This window comes from Melanostigma gelatinosum (genome assembly GCF_949748355.1).
Source record: "Melanostigma gelatinosum genome assembly, chromosome: 1".
NCBI lineage: Eukaryota > Metazoa > Chordata > Actinopteri > Perciformes > Zoarcidae > Melanostigma > Melanostigma gelatinosum.
Window position 1 is genome coordinate 7,745,464 of NC_136634.1, and position 22,167 is coordinate 7,767,630.

Sequence of the window (22,167 nt, forward strand, 5' to 3'; positions counted from 1 at the left end):
ATTGGGTCTGAACTCATCTTCGAGAGGCAGCAGTGACTCATTACTGTTCAATTTAGTTGTTGAAGCTTTATTTATCCTGAGCCTGCTGAGAACAGTTGCTGTTTTTCTGATTCACATTCCTGATATTGTACACAAACATGCCCCACAGCTGCCCGATACAACAAGGTCTACTGAGGGTCCACTGAAGCACCAGGGAAGTTTCATAATTTCATTTTACCATCAAGAATTCAGATATTAAGCTCATTCGAAACCAGTTAATCAGCCACAAGAACAACAACTTCTATTTGTGGTGTCACTAACTATACTCTACTTTCTCTACATATTTCTATGTTACATATTCTGCTTGCTGGTAAAAGCTATGGGTTCAAAATGCTAACTTTAGAAATGTACCTTGACATGCTTTTCCTTCAAATGGAAATAGAAGACCGCACAAATCATATCACATCTGATGAGATCAGACACCTGATATGACTACATACTGTGTTTGAGCACAAGTCCCAGAACGAAACACAATCTGTGACCCTTCAATTTGCATGCTGAATCGTGCTGAATTGGTGATATTTTACCACAAAACAGCAGTGATACACTTATGCTTACTTATAAAATATTCATGACAAAATCATTGATTTTGATTCAGAAATGTGCCACAGACAGCCAGCGTGTCACTTCAACCTCAGCTCAGAGCGATGCACTCCTTCTATCCTGCATCTGTGTGCAAAACAAGACTGGAATGTGCTCCAGACAAACAGGTTTGTATCTCCCAGAAGATCAACAGAAATTCAATCAGATAAAGGATACAGAGGCTATCCAAGCCTATTACACAGAGGATAAAGCAGTAACCCCGAGACACACATAACAACACCTGCAGAAAGAAAAATAGGCTTTCTGTGCTGCACAGGTTCACTGTTGCTAAGCAGGAACCGATTCAGCATTTAATAGAGAAATATTATGTTTCAGTTCGTAACTGTTTCATTTCTTCTGCAGCCAGAATTCACTTTTCATCTTTTCCTTTTAGCAATTTAGAGCTAAAATAGCAGAGCCATCTTTTACCAGCGGAAATCCAGTTCATCTTGTTCTCTTAAATGAGAAACTGTCCAATAATTCCGTATTATGCATTGATTTAAAACAAAGGTAGAGTTTGATTTAGCATGGATTACTTGTGAATCTCATGAACACCTAAACCTACATTGCCATGTAATGGAAGATCCCTGCAACAAATATTTAGTGTCAACCATATTTTGGTAGAACTGTGTTAGTGAGGTGTGAATTTAGTCTGTATTCGTCTTCAGGCTGTTATTACTTGGTGTGTTGTGTGCTAGCTCATGCTTTGTTTTGTCCATCCCGTGGAAAAACACCTCGTGAACCCAGAGTCCATGAGATCTGGAGCTGGACTGCTGTATGAATTACATTAACCTCAATTCAGGTAATGTCTGCGAACTAATGCAGAGGGGCAATAGCAAACATGTGACTTGAATCATAAAGAAGATGAATACAACTTTTGCCTTTCACAGTGTGAGTTTGAGGAAGCTATCATTTCATGCCGTGTCTGAATTGCGAGGGACAAACCGAGAGCAGGGAATGATGGAATAATGGTGATGGAATCATTTTTGCAACATTCAGGGAAGTTTTTCACAGGCTGCCGCTCTATGCTGTGCGCACACACAGGAGACTGACAACTCCCCAGAAGGAAAGCCACAACATTTAAATCGCCCCGTGGTGGCTGGCGGTTTAGGAAGCACTTGATTTAATATGCAGCAACGTTTTCTATGAGCGGGGAAAGCATTTTAAACGTCAATATTGGACTCGACCACGTTCATTTTACTGTTGGAAGACAACAATTCATTTTAATAAAATGTAGAGGTAAAAAAAACTGTTGATTTACGAATACAAATGGTATGCCATGTACAGATGTATAAATGTATTTATGCACACAAAAATGATTCAACAAGTAATTTAGATTCAATTAAAAATGAATCTGTAATTCATTTCTATAACTGATCTCTGAATCTTTAACCTAAGGACTTGCTCCAACCCCCCAAAAAAACAAAGAACATCAAACTCCAAGCAAGTTAATGACACAAACTAATACAATAACAATTCAGCAAATAATTGTAGCCATCAAAATGTCCAGGGTGCCACACATGCCAAATCATAATATCAGCTACTTCCTTACCCTTTCAGGATCGAAGCAAACATTTCTTGACAGTGTGACAACCTACGGACTGGACAAAGATGATACTAAACTTAGTATATTAAGAGGATTAAAAGATATTCCCATTCCAAACAGGCCTTTATAATATTTGAAATGCTACCAACATAACATTGGTTTGCAGTTGTTTTAATGTTCAGGTAATTTATCTTAACACAGAAATGCGTTGACCTTTCAGTCCAACAGCCACCAAAGAGTGTGATGCAGTTTATGTCAGAATAAAACTCAAGAGAAAGATATGAAATACTAGATGTGCTCTCCAAGTCTGGAAAGTATCTCCCATCATGTATGATAAATTGTGCCATGTAGGCAAAGGTCAGAGGAGACGTGCACTCACATAAAGAAGGAGTACTTAACTTAATGACTGAACGCCACATCTGTCCATTAAAGATAAAGAGCTTCTATAGGAGAGCAGTGGCATGCTTTCACTCATGGCTGCACACTCTGCTGTAAATAACCGTTACTGATAAGTGACAGAGTGAATCTCACGCTTGATGGCAAAGGCACGAGGAAGAAGAGTGCATATATTGCAATTAGTGCGTCCTGAAGTAAACTGAGAGAACAATCAATACCTTCAGATTGCACAAAGGAAAGGTCTCGGAGGGAAAGTGTCACTGCAGTGCATTTATTCTGCATTGGGCAGCAATGAATACAAACAATAGAGAGATTAATCTAAGTTGGGCCTTCCCCACGACATATCCCTTTCATCCCCTTCTTGGATTAGAGGGTGTGAATCCAACATTAGGCTCCAGATTAACTTGACAAACTGAATGTTTAATTGCATGGTCAAGAAGAGGAGGAGGTCACCAATTAGTGGAAAACAATCACCGCACAAAACTATAAGAGAAGCCCGGTAAAACAATCAGGGCAAGGAGAGTGTGTGGTGCTGCTCTGCACAGTGCTTACCTTGCTGTGGAGGGCTATCACGCCAGTGCCTATGTGACAAGATGAGCTACTTAGCAGCCTGTGTCCCCATCCCCTCCAACGTGACAACCCTGCCAAGTGTCCTAAATACGACGCTCCATTGTCTGCACTCAGAAACGAGCAGCGCTGCTGGATGGAAGCGCTCTCTCCAAGGTGCAGAGAGGAGGGAGGGACGATGGCAAAAAAAAAAGAAAAGGCTAATTCCCCGAGCAGGACAGGGAGCCATGCAAATGTCACACCAGTGAAGGAGCCTCCCTACAGTGAGAGCGCTCCAAAGAGCCGTGGCCAGCCTGGGGTTTAATCTTTTAAGCCCTCCCACCCCACTCAGACACACCAGCAAAGAAAGACACACACACACAGACACACACAATTTCAAAAGTAACACCCCTTTCCACCCGCACCCCACCCACCATCACTCTCATCATAAGCTTGACAGCGGGCCAGACGTGCCATCAGCACTGTCATAAATTCATCTTCCGTTGCAGAGAGAATTATTTTTCTTCTGGAAAAGATGGCCATTTGTGAGGAGCTGAAAAAGACAAGAAAATGCATGCTTTGCAAAAAAGTGACGATACGGCTGTTGCTGCGATATGGATTAGTAACTTGAAAGTCAGTCCGAAGTAGACTGAAGTTCATTTTCTTCAGTCTTTTCTATTTCCCTTCTTCTTTTCTGTTCATCTTACTGAAGAAAGACAACAATAACTGAGCGTTTCTTTGAAGTTCATTCATCTCCTCTCCTTGAATATAATTCTACTTTTACTTTCTTCTGCTTTTATTAACGAATGAGCAGATTGAATATCTCAAAGCTCCAGTTTCAACCAAAGGCAAACGGAAGTCACCCGACTTCAGACATAAAACAACAGAGAAAGGTAGAATAAGAAAAGCTAAAATAAGGCGTCAAGAACCATTAAGCAAGGCACTGAACCCCACACCGCTAGTGGAGCTACTCATAGGCTGACAGCCCAATGATGATACATTATTCAGCTGCTCCTATTGTTGTGAGTTCTACACTGAGCCTGTGTGGTGACGTGAGCTTTAAGTGGTGTGTGCTCTGTTCTGTGGACAGGAGGCAGCCGCCATTAAACAAACTCTCACATTGTGCCTTTGGGTTGCATGAACTTGGAAAATGCAGAGCAAGTGGTGCAGGGATTTGGTACAGGGGGCACTAGAGGAGATGTAGGAGATTTGGAGCCTTGTATGGCCCACACAACAAATTCGTCTGAGATTCAATGAGCTTTATGTTGGTGTTAACACATGCAGCAGCATTTTTATCCCAGCCGGATTTGACAACATGATAAATTGCAGGCTTTATGCTGGGACAACAAAACAGAGAGCAATGAATTGATTTAAATGATTGGATTCCACGGCGCTTAATCATGCAGAGGTCCCGATACCCTATTACCATCTATCTCACTGTAATTTATGTCCAGCTGAAGCTCGAAAGGAAGAAAAAGCTTCTTAATTGATATGATTCACTCCTAAAACCTTAAGTCATGTCATGGAGGGATTGGAGATGACCCAGACAGGACTGGATAATTATAAAATACAGTAAAAGAAGATCCGCTCGTAACATAAGGCTGTAAGTAAGATTAACTTTGTGGGTCATTCAACTTACATAAGTAATTACAGAAAATAAAAGGGATGATGGAGGGCAAGTGGTGAGCAGTGTGTTTCAGTGCTGGAAGCAGATACAAGGCAGTGCATTTCGTACTAAAATGTTCCGAATGAAATCTGAAATCTACAAATGTCTGCACTTAACCTTCAAGTCATCAGAGCTAATGGATCAGGTCAAGAGGAGAGCTGCAGATGATGCTTGAGACCAAAGCCAACCTAATGGCGTCCATTAAGAACGGTCAGACGGGACACTAAAACGCCAGGAGAATTGTGCAAAGAAGCAAGAAGTAGAATTTCTTGTTTTTAGCAAACGCTCCGTTACTTTTTGTGAACCGTGAGCTCCCTGGGTAATCAAAACCGATGCAAATCTGTCAGAAGCATACAGCATGTGGAGCAGGGCAGAGTGCAGCGGCAGAGCATCCGGCCTGTGTCTGGCTGGCCTCACTGCTCCGGCTTTTTTTCCTTCGGATGCGATTTACCCAAGACTTCTGAGTCAGCACAATCCCACCGCTGACGGGAATAAAAGAGGCTCCTTTCCTCCCTTCGGTCTGTGTTACGGAGTCACGGTATACATTCAAAGTGGGGAAATAGTGTTTGTGCTGCTTCACAATACCACTCTGACCACAACAGGCAACAATGCCATTCGCTTTTAGAGATAGATGTTGCCGTTTGTTTTAATTGGATATGGTTCTTTGATGTATATCATTTGGGGAACAAGATGAGCAGGAATTGCTTTAATATTGTAAAGTCTGCAACTGAGCGCTTATTGGAAATCAACTGCATGTTAGATTGGGGAAGGACGAATTAGATGTTCTTAGACTAATACGACGCTTTTTTTAAGTGGGTGTCCAGTTTTACTCGGGACAAAGGTATACAGGAGGGAAGCTAACACAAAGGAGACTGAATACAGTTATTCAAGGAATACACTCCATTTTATACCTGCAGACAATCTCATCAAAAACACTGTTTCTGCCAATAAAATATGTGAATCAAAATCAGCAGTATAACGAGGAAGAACAGAAATACAGATTCAATGACATTGTTCATGGTTCTTGTTTTCTGTACTCCACAGAGATTTGGCCGTCTACAATCTTCTTCTTCAGCTTCTAACAGTACATCCATTATTCCTGACCTCTAACATACAGTCGTTTACCAATTTGAACCGTTTTTATTCCACAAAACACCCTCTTGGGTTTCTTAAACTGTGAGCTGGTTCATGTAGAGAAGAGTGTCTGAATAAGTAGCTGTGTGTGTGTGTGTGTCACCAGCTGTCCTGTTCAAAGTAGTGAACTGCAACCTCATGTGCTGCAGGTTAAAAGCAGGTCAGTGAATCAGAACGTATTGACGCCACACATGAATTAATCAACTTGCATAATGTTGATAGGGATTTACTGCTGCTGTTGATGGTTGATTGATAAAAGCACAGACACGACTACAGTCTCTCCATGGCTTGAGTTTAAGCCAAAGTAAATCACTCCTGATTGCCCAGATCCGGTCCTTTCTTTGTCGAAGCCTTTTATTGCTGCTCAGTGAGTCAGTCAGAGAATAGGAGCAGCAAAAGCTGGCCAACCTGTGACTTCGGAGAAGAGCCCCATTTGGGCCCAACCTGCCCAAAAGAGCTTTTGTGTGCACGTTAATATGAGCAGTGCTGAGAGGTTTGGGTGAATGAAGCTACCTTGAAAGGTGTTCAGCTCTTGTAGCAAGTGCTTTTATTGTACGTCAGCTGGGGAACGAGGGAGGGAGTGGAGGACAATTGGATTACTTTGATTACTTGATAGGGGAGAGAAAATAAAAACAACTTCTTTCAAGCCCCTAAAAATACTAGTTTCAAAATGACTCGGCTGGTTATGCAATGTGCTAATGCTATCTTTTTCTTCAGGAGTGTGTGTGTGTGTGTGTGTGTGTGTGTGTGTGTGTGTGTGTGTGTGTGTGTGTGTGTGTGTGTGTGTGTGTGTGTGTGAGTGTGTGTTTTGATCAATTTGATTGACAGTGACCTGGTGACATACGCAATCATCCCCAAATCTTTCATCATATTTTGATTCAAATGTTGCTAAATCCTTTTCGGTGCACAGGAGTAAGTCATATTGTCTGTAAAATAACCAGAACTGTTCAGACTGTGGCAGACATTTGAGTGTTCATGTGGAACCCCATCACTATCGGTAAAAAGCTGTTTCCATGGCCTTTCAAGTTGTGGTAAATTCAAGCCAAGGTTATTTCACCTTTGGGTTTACTTTACTTTACTTATTTTCAACGTAATTTATTCAATATTCATTTTGCTCATTTGGTTGAAGATGATCTCTCCGACACAATTGCACATGAAGGTTTGGCTCTCACAACATATTCGTGAAGCAAAGCGAGAGTGCCTGAATTCTTAGAGAGAGAGGAAACATGTCATTCTGTTGGTGGCCAGCAGACAGACACACACACACACACACACACACACACACACCCCAACACCCCTATAGCTGCAGCCCTGTGAGCGTTGAGTTGGCAGCAGTGGTGCCAGCTGTATATCTCTCCGCTACAGTATGCCTCTGGATCAAACCACAAGTCTGCTACTGCTGGTTAGCAACCGCTGTCATGGCATCCTGCCCCCTTCTATCACAGGCACAGGAGCCCTCTCCATCACACACACACAAACAAACGCACACTCACGTAAACATTGAGCTGTCAAATCATATGGCTTCCCAGATGTGACCTCACATCACAGTGGAGGGGGAGCAAAGAGAGCGATGAGAGTGATGAGAGAGAGAGAGAGAGAGAGACAGAGACAGAGACAGAGACAGAGACAGAGACAGAGACAGAGACAGAGACAGAGACAGAGAGAGAGAGAGAGAGAGAGAGAGGGGGGAATGGGGTTGCATATGTGTGTGTTTTACAGAGAGAGGGTGAGTGATAACAGGGTATGGCCAGAAAGCATGGCAGTCACAGAGGGGAGGAAAAAAGTAAGATTACAGTATGTACCATGTGAGGGATGCTGCTGGAGAACAACAACAACAACAACAAGAAGAACAAGAACAAGAACAAGACAAATACAAAACAGTTGCAGAGCTGAGCACAAACTGTGAGAGTGAGGGAATAAGACAATTACATTTCTTCTCTGTTCCCTCAGCTGGAAACACTAGACCACACGAGAGTAAACCAGCCACAGCTGCGAGGTAGCTGAGCTGCAACAAAAACAGCTGCGAGGCTCCCTGCCCTGCTGCAATCTTCACCTTCATCCCCTCATCCTCCTTCACTCATTCACTTTTCTTGTGGATCAACTCTTCCTCCCATCTTCTCATTTCCCCTCTTTCCTGTATTTCCACTCTCTTATCCATCTCTTTTGGCCTTGTCTTCCATGAGTTCGCCTCTTTTTTATTTTCCATACAACCCTCCTCTCATCCATAATGGATAGTTCGGAGATATCCGCTTCCTGTAGTGGGCCCCGTGCCCCTGGAGCCAGTCAGACTGTATTGATTCCTGCACCAGAGAAGTCATCAAGGCATAGATAATAAGGCTTATAGTCACACTGAATTTTCTGCATCCTTCCCTCACATCGATCTTCTCCTGTCCTACACCGTCTGTCCTGTCCATCATAAAATGCACACAATCCAAATAACAATGTGGATTATTCGGCTGAAAAATTGGGAATTATCCAATCTGGAGGTGTATACGCAAGTATCTAAGTGAGTAAAAATAAAACGAGAGTAGGAGCAAGAATAAGCAGAGAGGGACTCAGGGAGGATATGGAGTCTCTAGCAAATGTGTGTGAAGGTTTTCATGCGTGTCATTCTCATCCAGATGGCAGTGATCTGCATTGCACAACAATAAACCCAGAAATTAACGATAATTTGTTTCAGCTAGAGGAATTCACCGAAGTCACAGATATCCAGCGTCTTCTCGGCGATCTGTGCGTGCCACAGTCTGAGGGGCGTCGTGTCACTGGGTGCTGCTTCGAGGCTCATTCGACTCGATATCTGCCCTGTGCTGTGGCTAGCCGGCCCCTCCTTTGACCCAGGTCTTCATATATAGGTCAACATTGGCAGTCAAGTGACTAACATGTCTCACACACACACACACAATGCTGCTCTTTTAAGGACTGGACAGACAATCACCAGCAGCATCAGAATATAACAATATCCAGTACAAACGGGGACACACCAGAAATCTGTTGTTGACTTAAAGCAGCAGCTTCTATGAAGTTATCGGAGCCTTTGGAAGGGAAGGGTCGGTGAGTCGTTCTCTGTGCTTCAAGAAGCGTTGCATCTTAAGGAACATGGTAGGGCGTCATTAAATAGGGCAATTTTCATGCCCGCTGAACAAAACACATACAATGTATGTAGTGGGCGGCGAGATGCAAAGAGACAAGAGAAAATGTGTCAAGACAACTCATTTTTCAAGCCTGGAATTTGATGTAAAGGGAACGGAAGATGGATGTTAATGGAACGTAAAAACATGATCTCTTTTTATACAGCATCTCTCTAGTAGTTAAGACTGCAGAAATTGGGGTCAGCTATGGCTGCAATCTCCCACCGCACTATCTTTATATCACAACAGCGGTATATATTACACGCTGAAGCACATTTTTTCTGTAATTCAGCCGAGAAACCATTTATGGATAAAACATAATAGCATGGGCCAGTATTTGCAGAGAAATGCCGAAATATCAATGTCGAGCCAAACTGGGCCCGTGTGGAACAGATCACTGGAACCAACACTTGTGACGGTAAGAGTGACATTTTTGCCGCATTCAATCGCGTAGTTACGTCTATGTTCACAGCTTTATACAGTATTCATGAGGAAGGGCAGCCCATAGAGTTGTATCTCTAACAATACCCCTAACTTTTATTCACATACACACACAAAGTAATGAACAACCCGGGGAGCCAGCCAACAGTAGTGGAATGAGTGTTCCCATCGCCTTCTGGCAATCGAAGCCCTAAGACATAAGGTCTGACACTTAATTAGCAAACAAGGTCACAGCACAGAGCCCAGGTCCCACGTTTGTGTCTCCCGCTGTCCTGGAGATGTGACACTCTCTCCCTCTCTCTGCAAAGCACCCAAATGCAAACAGCCTCAATATCAATAGAACACAATCTCGTTCCCTCTGACAACAGAGTATGGAACTGAACCCTGAAAGTTAAGCGGTCTGTGAATTATTGCTGTACATCAAAGCATTAACCCGAATCATAAAGACACAGTGTCCATGGCAGCTAACTGCCCACTCCCTCCTTTTCCTCTTCCCCACCAACATCTCACCTCTGAGCTATTTTGTCTTCATTATCCACGTCTGCCTAGAAGACTGTTAGTTTATTTCTTGAAGCGGGGACTATTATGTGTGGACTGGCGGTAATCTTTACCTTCCTCCGCAGAGGTTTGACACACAGTCAAACCAAACAATCCTCCACTCACTGCCTCATTTCTGTGTTTTCTCATCAGCTTTGTCAGAGAAATCCAGCAACTCAAGAGTAAGCCAGTGGGTGGGTGGGTGGGTGAGTGCCAGCAATGTGTGTGTGTAAGTGCAAGTCAGCTGAAGAGCCCAGTGTTTCGTCGCTTCAACACTTGAGTGGACCTTTTCACCTCCAGCAAAACCGATTGCAAAATGGCAGGAAGAAAATGTATACCTTCCAAGCACATGAGAATATAATGAGCACTGAGACACAATGAAAATCAGTGAGGGTCACGGGCCAAACAAGATGCTGTTCACTGCAAGAAGATACAGCGACGTCTTTGTGGATGCGGGCGAGACGTCAGCCAATCATTTACATTCATGAATCAATTCACTTGTGTGCTAGAATACACAGAGCGATGCCTGAGAAGAGGAATCCACCAGGAGATGAATCAATGTTCGTCAGTAAAGCTCAGGTAAATCTGAGTCAGAGAGGCTGGATCAATCGCACTGAATTGATTTGTTAATACGGTGCTGGATACCTCATGGCACCTTAGGATTAGGATACTTGCAGAAGGAACCTCCTTTGATTCCAGTGCTGCAGTTCGTGGTTGTGTTTCCCACTTTTTCTAACAAAGACGTGTGCTATTCTGTATTGTTCCTATTGTCAACAAAGCCCAAGTATAGACCGAACCCATCTATGTTTACTTTCTGACGACCCAACCCTGTCTGGGGCTCTCAGCCCATTCATTGCCGCTGAGGAAAAAGATATTTCAGAACTGGTCAAGAATATGTTCTTTAACTTTTAAAAACTGCAAAAATAATTTGCTAAAGCAGCTGAGCACTGTGCTCGGACTGAATAATACATGTGTTGGGTACCTTTCTGCTGTGGATTTGGTGCCCAAGTGAGTGTTTACGGTGGGACAGTGTATGTTCTAACAACCTCTATTGTTGAGCCCTGATGGACTGTGGATGTCGGACCTCTTGGCTCCCCATGCTTGGAGGGAGTCAGACTTCAACAGCAAGTCCTCTACCCTGGACATGATTTCACAATAGGCCTTTGAGTTACTTCAGCGTATTGAAAAGCTCTTTGTTGGCAGTGGAGTCTGCACAGACTCTCATGCCGGAATGAAATGTCCTTTCGTGCCATGAGGCAATCTCGCAGAGTTTTCATGCTTTGTTCACAGTAATTACACTAAACCCTGATTTTGCTAGATACGGCAAGTCCCCATATTTTGTTTTGGCTCAGATTATATTGTTAGTATATATACATTTGTATATCTATGTTTCCTTCCCAATCAGCAGTGTGTGGCTGTATGTTTGGCACAGCCAGCAGGAGCAATTTTGGGGTTAAGCGAGCTCTGCAGATATTTGTTTACTTCTGATACTTCCTATTTCACGATTTCTCTCCAAGGCAGAAGTGGGTGGATGACAGATCATTCCAGGAAGTAGCAGCACATGGACCACAAGAGGAGCTTTGTTAGGACACTTTAACAAGCCCTTTTAACGATCCCACGTGCACCACACATGCTGAGTTGTTTACTGTGGTAACTTATCACTTTGCAGTTCTTTAAACAAACTCAATCGGAATAAATCCCAAATGAAAAATCATAATTCCAAGTAGTGGTAGTGGTAGTGGAATGTAAATACGATCTTACTGATAAATAAGTGATTAACGAGTGAGGGAGGAGATATAATTAACAGAAAATAAGGCTCCTCGTTACGTTTATAGCATTTAAAGATTTTCTTGAACAAGATGAGGTTTCTCTTTCTGATACTTCTGCAGAGGCACTTCAGGGCTGAACAGTTAAAACAAGAGGCTCAGACAAAGCCTGCTCTGTGAGACCGTTGACTGCCATACTGTATTAGTGTGTGCCAGTGCTTCTAAGCAGTGCCATGCATATTCATGCCTACCCATCAGGACGTCGTTCTCCACAGTCTCTCGCAATGGGTGCGTTTATGTGTAAAATTATATTCCCCTGTTATTTGGCACTCAAGTAACTCCCTCCTTGAAAAGCTGAATTATACTATTTAAAATAGTCGGCATGAGCTAGAAGCCTCAGTATGACAGCTGGCCATCCAAATAGTTGCTGAAATATTACGGCATGTGAACACATTATCCAATTTACTGTGTCTGGGTTGGTTGTTTCCTTTGTATGAATTAAAAGATTCTGTTAATTTGTGCAAGGGGTATTTGCAAAGGGGATAAACACTTCATTAGGACCAGACCCCTCCACCATCATATACCTTCATGTTCGGGACACAGTGTCCATGTCAACAAACCCAGTCAGCTGTGTTTAGCGCAGAGCACATGGCCACAGTCAGACAGCCTGTTGAAAAAGCAGTGTGTGTGTGTGTGTGTGTGTGTGTCGACTGACAATGAGCACAGGCTGGGCAAAGACCTGAGTCATCTGGTGCCTTTTGGCCAAGTCACGCCATGTGATCATGGCTCATAATGCCGAACAGGTGCCCACGTAAACAACAGAGAAGAACACAGGTCCTGAAAAACAGTGCTTAGGTCATGTTGCCAGACAAATGATCAAGCAATTGTCTAGATCATTCTGCAACTATGACAAGGCTAATGTGCCGCCTCTTCAAACACTGACATTTTCGAACACAAAATTGGAACATAAGGAAACCATCGGCACTGTTATGAAGCTGCTTGCGACACAGTCCAACTGCTGTAGAAGACACAGCTCAGATAACAGCCCACGCAGCTTACAGCATTTCCAATCAAGCTGGTGTTCTCTACAGTAGCAGCCAGAATGCTAAACTAGGTTAAGAGACTTTTCATATGTTATGCTTCAAACGGAGGCTTTCGCTTGACTGCCCAAAGAGTTCTCACGGGGCCTTTTCACCGACATCGTGTCGGGTTTTATTCCTGCCAGTAAATAAGTAAACTACAACACTGAGCGGTGTGTTTTTTAAAGTAATATGTTCATGACTCTCGCTCCCTAATTTAATCTATATTATTGTATTCAGCAAATCTCATGGATCTTCATGAAAAAACGACAAAAAAAAGAAAAAATTTCAATTATTTTGTTTTGAAGAAGATTAAAGCCAACAGACAGTTAAAGACAGGAAGCAGGGGGCAACAGCGAGCCTGGCTTTGTCCAAAGGTAATCTGGTGTCTCTGCTGGTAAACTACTTATAGTGGATTTTAGACTTTGGTTTTTGTATGTAATACAACATGTTTATTTGTGAGTGTTCGTGGTTTAGGTTGTTTCTTATACATTTGGACACAACCAAGCTCCCCTGCCTCTAGTCTTTATGCTAAGCTAACTTAAGCTACCTGTCTGCCTGGCTCCAGCTTCATATTTAACAGACAGACATTATAATCACCTCCTTAGAATGTCAAACTATTCCTATCATAAAAAAGTGTATGAACAATTTACTTACTTATTTCAAATTTTGTATCCATGATAATATTCTCACTTTTGTGTTTTGTTTGAAAACCTTTTTTGGAAAATGAAGTTCTTTAGCTTCATGCTCAGTTACTCGAGGCATTAATTTTTTCTTTTCATTGTGCTGGAGTCAAATTATAACCTGGTTGGTCATGGGTCAGTGTGAATAACATGAAGTCTCCAGAAGTCTCTCTAAACACAGAGTAGTTCCCCTCTTCAGTCATAGAGAAGAGCAGTGCTTTGCTTGGTCTTGTCGTCCTCTGTTGCAGGGGAATTAAGAAAAGTCCAACGCCCCCTCTTTCCATTCATTGTGCATTTGTGTGTGTGTGTGTGTGTGTGTGTGTGTTTGTGAGTGTGCATATGTGTCTATGCTTGCCTGGCTTCAACGCTGTGCCCTTCGCTCCGTCTGTCCTCCACACACTATGGCCCTGTGTGAGTCAAGCTGTGCGTTGCAGATAAGAGTCAGAGCACTGCAAAGGCGTGTGTGTGTGTGTGTGTGTGTGTGTGTGTGTGTGTGTGTGTGTAAAAAGCATTCAGTGCCCTTTCTCCCAGTCAGACTCACCTCTGGATGCCCTTTCCTCCACTCACTGTCATTACACCTTCCTCATGAATAAGCCAACCAGTGACACTGGCCACTATACCACTGACACATTTCACCACACGGCCCACACATATACAGCATGGAGGCAGTCCACCTCCATGCCCAACTGAACTCTGAACAAATGCCATATTCATATTCATGCATGGCTTCTTTTTCTCCATGGAATAATGTGAGAGATAGTTTCAGTCGGGCGGTGAGTTGATTGTTGGCACCTCCCTCAGTCTAGACTGCCAGTAATGAGAATAAAAATGGAGATGCCTGTTTACTGTTCATATAAATTATTTTACAGTCAGGCTGGAATGTACAATGGTAGAAAAAGATCTATAATTAGGAAGCTGGCTTCCCCTTCTCTCGCTTTCTTTCCTTCTCGCGCTTGACCTCTCTCTCTCTCTCTCTCTCTCGCTCTCTGTTGGCATCAGGATGACTTGCTCAAGCAGTAGTTTGACTCATGATGATTAAAAAAAGATGAATGTGTTATTTTGCATGGGGTGATAGTAGCCACTTCTTCTCTGGGGGCAATTAGATGTTGCTGAGCAGCAGCGTGAATTAGCAGATTGCAACAAAAGCTCCTGCAGCAACAAACCGAGCCAGGGAAAAGAATCTGCGGCATAATTAGTGCACAAATCTCATGCATAAGTCAGCCAGATTCCCTCAGAATGCTGGGTTCAGATCTGAATAATGATATGCCAACTGAACGGAACACCGTTTTGTTCAGGGACGTTTTAGGCTAGTTTGTCGGAAGCTATTAGCGCTGGTGTATTGTCCCACCAGCACTTACAGAAAACATGACGCAGGTGGTTACATCACCTTTTGAGTTTGTGAGCCAGATGTGACAGCGATGCCCTGACGTGTCAGTTGGCAGGGCTGTGATTGATACAAATGGGACACAGCATGGACTAAAAGAGGCCTGCATTAGCATTCTTTGACCTCTTTTAGCCACGCTCATTAGCTATGCAACAAGAGGGTTGATTTGAGACCCTTTGAGGGGATCCAGAGAGCGCAGGTTTGTCAGCGAGAAACGGAAAACCAACCCGTTTGTCGTGCTCGCCTACAACGAATGCTAATGTTGGCCACATCAATGGGCTCGTCATGTCGAGATGCAGCCTTGGGCCCAGGAAGCTCGGAGGCTGACCAGTGAAACACAAGCGCGCCAGCAGCACAGCAACAGAGCCAGGAGAGGACAGCGGCGGCCCGCAGCCCAGAGCTTGCACCAGCCACAGCTTTTATTTCTGGTTACACTGATCTGAGGAATGAAGGGAGAGCTCCAAATGTTTTGTTCTTCTCTGTTTCTCGTTTGCTCCCCAAACCTCCCCCCCACACCCTTCTTTCTCTCTCTCTCAATCCCCTTTCTCTCTCTGCCTTTTACATAACCAAAGAGCTGGACTGACAAACAACAGGCATTTTAAATAAGTGTCGAATCAATCCAGACAGGCTGCAGCCAGGCTCCGGTCAGCAGCCTTAATATACAATCAGCTTGCACACTGCAAACTTGGAACTTTCAATCGATCTTAGTGAGGATCTCTCGGTGTCCTGGAAATGACAGCATTCAATGCATGATTTAAAAGTGCAGTGCATACAGCATTATCCTTAGAAAAATAACACCAAATGGGATTACCAAATGGGATATTTATGGATGAAACTGTACAGCCAAGAAACTGGAAATCAAAGAGAATTTGATAACATGGGCATAAAACGACGACAGGTGGTCTCGGCAGAGGCAGTGCAGGTAAACAAACAGCGAGAATGAATAATGGGCATAGCAATAGCACTTGCGGAGGCCCCGAGTGCTATGCTTCCCATCTCTGCCAAAGGTAATGGGATTTCTTGGGTTTAAATGCACTTTGCTCACTCCATGGAGCCAGTAGGAAGCTAAACTATTGATCCACAAACAATTTAGCTGTCCAGCTGTCCAGAGAGAGGGAAAACAGGACGCCCCTAAATGTATAATGAGGCTTCCCAAGAGCTCAGTATTCGCTCCACGTGCCAGGAGGCCTTCGCCTTTGGGCTCTCTCTGCGATTAGCCTTCCATCCATACACTGCTCACACATACAGGTCCCTCCCGGAGAAGGCTAAAGGTCAGCCAGCTAAAGAGCTGGTACGCTTCTCACCAAGGACGTTTCTAATTAGTGCAAGAATCCTCTTTGACCCCCTCGGTCTTTCATTACATTCAACACACAAGTGATGGAGAGTTCATGATTTCAGTTTAGCATCACAGTGACGGGGCTGAGCTGTAACCAGCATGCATCGTCACTGTAAGGTGGCGTGCACTGGGGTAGCATGAGAAACAAGTATACCTGAAAGGTGACAGTATAGGATGAGGAGAGTGTTGGCTATGCTTGGGAGCCTTGCCTGCTGAACTAGCATGTAGATGAAGCCGTGTCTTCCACACATGCTCCCATGCAGCGCCATAGCAACAGGCCTTGCTCAAAGGCCCCAAGAGTGGCTTGGCCCCAATGAGAAAGACGCTTTGGTAACCTAATTGGACAGTTCTCTGCACCATCGGGCTTGTTTTTCATCCCCGGCATGATCAGATAACAATGCTAGCAGTTGAAACTACGGTTAAGCTTTCACAATCCAATAATAAACACAGATGAAATAGGATTGAAACCAAAACAATGCAGCTCATTACTGAGACGATGAATGACGATGGATACAAAGGGAGACTGAACTTTATAATGATGCTAAATTCTTGCTTTCATGTGAAGATTATGGAATAAATTGCTGTCAGATGGGATATAGCTGTAAGGTTTTGCCAGCATCAAAGGTGATCATTTCTGTTCCAACCTTTAATCATGCAAAGCGTCTCTTCTACTCTATGCAAGAGCTAGCCCTTATTTTTGCAGTCTTATGATCTGGACTGATCAAGACAACAAAAATTGTGGAGAGCCATGAAAGGAACAAAAATATCTGAACAGATGAGGAATGTACATGTTAATCACTGCACAAACAACACTCTGGCTGAAATCCCAGGGAATAAATCAGACACACGCCACTGATTTTCAAATTGCATGAAACTGAAAATGACCTCGTACTGGACCAAAATAGCATATAGTGTTGTCTGACTGCACATCTTCTCAGCAGCCCTGTAAACAATGGATTTCAATGCATTTAAGAAGGAGCAAAAACAGATGGCTCAGAAGTCCACTGTGCATAACGCTATCTTTCTGCTCAGTGAAATGTTTCACAAACACACAAGAGGTGTAATCTGACACTTTGAGACAGAGTTTAATTAAGACCCATTCATATTAGGATGCTTCACATTGACTACTTCATTCGGGAAAACTGTCCTCTGAACTTGTTAACCTTCCAGTACTGTCACTTTCACTTCTTAGCTTCATTAAATACAAACTTCTTTGGTACGAGTTGACAAAATGCAATTAAGTATTTGATGAGCAAACAACTCTTGATATTACTGGGGAAATTGAATGGATGCCAATGAAGCCAGATAAGGTTTGCTCTGCTAATAGGAAAACAAACTGTCGTTTGTGCTGTTATTGTAATGTAGGAAGTCAAATATTATCTGAAAAATCTCAAAAAGATGATCATGCTGTGTAGAAATTAGGAGGCAAAGGGCAAACATTTGTAATCTTCTTCTAATTGAGTCCATAAATCCCCAACGATTTACTGTGATTGTAAAGTCTAAAAATAGAGAAACTGAGCGACAAATCAGAGGAAAGCGCGCTAACTTGTCAAATATAACCTAGTTAAATTATGTCACTTCAACTCAACATTTAAAATCAGACACACACACACACACACACACACACACACAGAAGGTCTTTAATTAATGAATCATTCAGAAAATGAATCCATTGCCCAGTTCATCAGTGACCTCTTTAATAAATAAATCGTTATGCTTTGTTCCTCAACATCATTTAAATGTGATTTTGAGCAGTTGAAGCCTTCAGCTTCCCGAACAGACCGCAAACAAATCTCTGCACATGGAGCTTGTACCCACTTCTAGAGAACACTCTGATGACATTGATCAATGTCATCTTATTTCCCCCATGAGTGACAGGGGGAGATACCGGCTCATTTCCGAACACTACCTGCTTGTCCGGCCCACATTATCTTAATGGAAATGGGGTAATCTGATTTAGAATGAGGCATCACTGTAGCCGATAGACAAAGCGTAGGAGCCACAGAGGAAGCGCAGAACTTTATCAACAAACAAAATCACACTGATAAAGAGCGGGGGAACAGATTAAATGTTCCAGGAGAAAAGACACTGTTACATCTTTAAGCCATTTCATCAAAAACCTTGTCAGTAAATAAATAACATCTTACTCCAGGAGCTTTAATGCTATAAATAGACAAGAAGCCAGCAGTTGAAATCAAATATATCTATTTTTATCTTCAGCATTGTGCTGCTTTTGTGTAAAAGCAACAAAAGGCCATTTATACAGGCATTATTTCATCCTAATCTTAGACATGGCAGATACAAATCATGGACTGCAGAAGACATAGATGAGCCATACACATGCATTTATACGCGCGCACACTAAAACAACTTTAATCCAGCGTGGCTGAATAATTATTCATTTGGGGTTCTTCCTTTAAAATAGCCTCCAGAAGTGGGAGCAGCTATTTAAGATCATTAGATTCAAGTAGGCAACAATGGCCCCAGAAATAGAACATGAGCCCCGGCAACAAGACCGTATCCAGTGAAACAAAGTGACTGATTTGAGAGAAAAGTCCTATGTATTTAACACAATGTATAAGGTGCTTCAAATATCCAGCTGGCTTTCACATCAGACAAGAAAAGCAGCAATTTCTTACATCTGAGAAGCTAGAAGCAAGTTTTTGGCATTTTTGCTGGAAACTAATAACCAAAACAACCCAATTTTTCGCTTCAGCTTGAACCTCTATGGCTCTCTTTTCTACCTATTGGCTACACAAAGCCAACAAGTACCACCAGTTTACAAAACGATGAAACATCTGAAAGCTTTGCCACATGGATGCAGAGAGCAGGGAGCTGTCCGCAGTGGGAGAATCGATGGTCGGTTTGGTGCAAACTGCATTCAGACAGCCAGAGATGGCAGATGGGGGACTGGGGGCCTTTCTCTCCTCCTCAGGCATGAACAGAGGAGAGGTCTGTCTCCAGGCAAACATAGAAGACGTCACGTCTCTGCCTCACCGTCGTACCATTAGTGGATCTCGCTATTGATCGCCACTGCGTAAATTGCTGAGCAATCTAAAGGAAGCGTGAAGACGAGAGCAGTTTTGTCAGCAGGACAGAGAGAAGAAGCACTTGTACATGCAGTGAAGACAGTCGCCGCAATGAGGGCTTGTGTTTGTGTGCGTTTCTGCACACAGACGTTCACGTTCATAGGCTGTATCCTCATTCATTCAGTGCATTCAATTTACCAATGAAACAAGTCCACAGGACGAATTCCCTCCAGCGTGACCGAGGCTGTATTCAGTGTGACAGCACAAACAGCGACGGACAAACCAGCTCTGTTGCTGGCAAATGCCAACGATGCCAATCAGTTTAAAGTCTGCTCAAAATCGCACGCAGGATCTTTCCCTCTTTTTAGCTCATGCTTTGACTCTTTGCCCACAAATGTGTTGCCCAGGGCTCAGAAGGACATCTGGAAACAAATCTAATCTCGTGAAACGACTCTAAAATGATTTAATCTTACATCCAAGGTTCTGCTTTGATCACCAAAAGAATGCTGCTTGTATAAAGACATTAATTGAATTGGAAAATCATTGTCTTTGTGTATATATATATATATATATGTATGTATAAAAAAAGAAACTGCAGTCAACATTTATACACCAGATGAATAAAAGCAATCTGTCTCACGTTCGTACTCGTGTTCATAAGTTACATTCTGACTGAAGTGGAGATGGAGAGGTTGAAGGCAGCTCTATTTTCGGCCTGAGGTGAGGTTAACCTGGGCTATGACAGATGTGTGACTGAAGCTTCACACCAAAGGAGAAGTAAGTGTACGGCTATGTCGAGTCATTTGACTGTGACACTAATGGAGGCTGAGGCTGTAGCCTCGAAATGCATCACAGAACAGCAACATCCTGCAGGGTACTGTGTTACGTAAAGAAAGTTCCCCATCATGCAGACCACTCAAGCCGCAGCAGCCTTACAGACAATATGCTGGCAGGGAACGGCTCATTGCAAAATTCAAAACGCTACATTCAGACATGTTTCTCTACGCAGCAAGGGAGATCAAATATGTAAGATGATGCCTTTGCATGGAGCAGGTTAGCCTATTCTGAGCAGAGTCAATTCATTCACCTAGCATGGGTGAGGGGTCTGTCCTCGGGGCGTACACAGGACAGCACAGGATGCATTAGCAGCAGTCAAGCTTAGAAGATTCACAAAGTGCTCCACCTGACAGCCACGGAATCCCTCTGACATTGTGTGCCACATATATGGCTCTGATTCAATCAGGACAAAAACACAGTGAAGAATTTCACACATGGCACCGACCGGCAAATCAGGTTGAAATGAAAATGTGACTCAGAAACACGTAAGTGTACAGTGCCCAGGAGCAGGAGGAGGTCAGACATTTATCATCTGGAAATATACACATTTTTGTGTGCAACTCACAGGTGTGGGGACACAATTCCAAGAGCAATTGTAATATACTGTAATAATCAACTCGTCAATAAACCAACATTAACATGTTAATCTAGAACCAATAAACCAAGGGACCATGTGGTTCAGCCACATACGCCCATCACAAAAGCAAAACAACTCTATCATAATTCCCTTTTAGTTTGTTGGTATCGATTACATCATTAATCACATGGCTTTGAAAGCTCATTCGACCACAATGGAAAGCTGTGGCTGCTTAAATCACACTCTGCTATCTGCTGCAGGGAGCTGTGCCAAATCAAGTCATTAGTCAACGGCATTATGAAAACCATAACTTTACTTAGATGCAGAAAACCAATGTAATATTTCAAAACTCACATCTGGGATTTTTGTAATTCACAAGTCAGTGCATAGTTGCATGATTTCTATGAGGCTACCATCATCCTTTTTTACCATATGTCATCAATAAACAAACTATTATCATAATAAAAAGAATAACTACTACTGAAGACCCCTTTAGTAATCTCTCTAGAACTTCCTGAGGTTCCTCAACATTACTTTAGCAACATGTAGCATGGACGGTTTCTCTCCACCGAAGCCCTTTAGTCTGGTGAGGCAGGACGCGCCCATGACACCTTCTCCAGCACCTGACATCCCGGAAGAATAACCCTGCGACGGGCCATTACTGAGCACCACACGGCTCAATCTGCCAGTCAAGATGACAGAGCCGAATCACACGCCTCAATCGATCGCGGCACTAAACACCAGAACACGCGTTTTTAGTTCCACCCCCGATGAAAGTGTTTACAGTCGTCGGGTGCTTCGACATCTTGTGGCTGTTAAAGGCAGGCGGTAGTTTGAATCGTCGGTATGCGCGGCGCTGTTATAGGCTATGGCCTCTGGCGTGCTCTGCAGAATGTAATACTCTGATGAATTGCTTTAAATTGCTGTGTGTTGTAATACGTCCTTACATCTGCTCTGTGCATCGACTCATTTCTTTTAGGGAGGAAAGTGCATGGCAAGATATGCAGCAGATCATGTTACAGCATCACTCCCCACCACGCCACGATATGTCAGATATTGCACACACGCGCAGTATGTCTCTGCATCTGTCAATACGACACACACGAAAACAACTAAATACAGTTTCCTCGTACCCATGTCGTAGGATTCTGCATTGCGGAGGGGCTGCATATGAGCTCCATCCCATCCGCGCATCCCACACTCAGTCTGTTGTAAACAACACTGATTTCCCAGCTGTCCAAACGCAGCGCCCGTCTTCTCTGATCACACTGCAAAACAATCCGTTTTCACTTTATATCGTGCCCGGTGCTCGTGTCCTTACCTTCCGTAGCGGGTTTAAACGCGCCAGGTCCGTCCGTGCGTCCGTGTGTCCTTCACGACGCTCGCACCTTCTCAGCACCGCATCGCTGGGCGCGCAAGAGAGGGGGAATAAACTGGCGGTCCTGTCCCCGTGGATTGGAT

At 43.4% G+C, this 22,167-nt stretch overlaps 1 protein-coding gene across 5 annotated transcripts in view; it reads right to left on the reverse strand.

Moving 5' to 3' along the window:
* The window catches only part of LOC306788973 (contactin-1a-like), a 54,471-nt gene extending 32,304 nt beyond the window's left edge, over positions 1-22,167 (reverse strand). For 2 of the 5 annotated variants that reach the window (XM_079284715.1, XM_079284711.1), the window contains exon 1: positions 22,028-22,167. The gene's annotated coding sequence lies outside the window, so the exon portion shown is untranslated. Of the gene's footprint in view, positions 1-3,115; positions 3,134-21,060; positions 21,098-21,653; positions 21,672-22,027 lie in introns of those variants that run through there. The other 3 variants (XM_079284714.1, XM_079284712.1, XM_079284713.1) reach the window with 3 other exon arrangements.